Genomic DNA, 978 nt, shown 5'->3' on the forward strand with positions numbered 1-978 from the left:
CACACACACACACACACACACACACACACACACACACACACACACACCCTTGTGCATGCACATTATGACAGTCTTTAATTACATGATCACATTAATTTTTTTCGCAGAACCCCTGCTTCATTCAGGACACAAGAGGGACCTGCTCTGGGGATCAATTAAGGTTATGTGGTGAAAAAGGCTGTTTTCTGACCCCTGCCTTGTTTGCTGCAGAAGCTGGAAGGTGTGTAGTGATTGAGGCAGGGGACTGCAGGAAGAGAGAAGGTGATCTCATAGTTAAGGTAATTGAATGCTGCCTTGGAAAACTGTTCTGTCCCTGCCGTTGCCAGCATTCAGTCCCTGGACACTTGATGTTGGGCAAGTCACTGGATGCCTGAATCGATATGCAGGGGTCAGGTTTGCTGTGTGCGCTCTACACTTCTGCTGCAACTGAAGTCAACAGGAGCTGTGCTTTGAATAGACTAAGTGCTACGTAATGCTAAGTACTCTGAAAAATCAGGCCCATGGTGTTTCAAATTGGGCACCCAAAATTAGTGGAAACTTTTGACCTTACTCTTGCTGTCTCTCTTCTTCCCTTCTGTGAAAAGGGGATAACAACATCACCTCATTTCCCAGGGATGTTGGAAGGATAAGTTCATATTTGTGAAGCACTCATGTACTGTAAACAATGAGCATGACAGAAAAGCCCCTAAGGAAACTGAATATAATTCTGTTTTCAGAGCAGGGTTTGAAAAGCGTGATTATAAACAAGGTCTGGGGCAACCCAATGAACAAAGAGGATAAAAAAATATTGAATAGTTGCTCATTAAGTCAGCACCATCCATCCTCTGCACTGAATGAGGCATGGATCCTGTGGAAAAAATCGTATGGGATCATGTAATTAAAGACTATCATGATGTATAGGCAACCTGTATAGGCAGTGCCTGTAATTATCCTGTCTAAGGTAACTTTGGTGGTGGTTCTTATCCATAGGATGTCTAA

Source organism: Terrapene carolina, unplaced genomic scaffold (genome assembly GCF_002925995.2).
Source record: "Terrapene carolina triunguis isolate 2854851 unplaced genomic scaffold, T_m_triunguis-2.0 Scaffold95, whole genome shotgun sequence".
Taxonomy (NCBI): domain Eukaryota; kingdom Metazoa; phylum Chordata; order Testudines; family Emydidae; genus Terrapene; species Terrapene triunguis.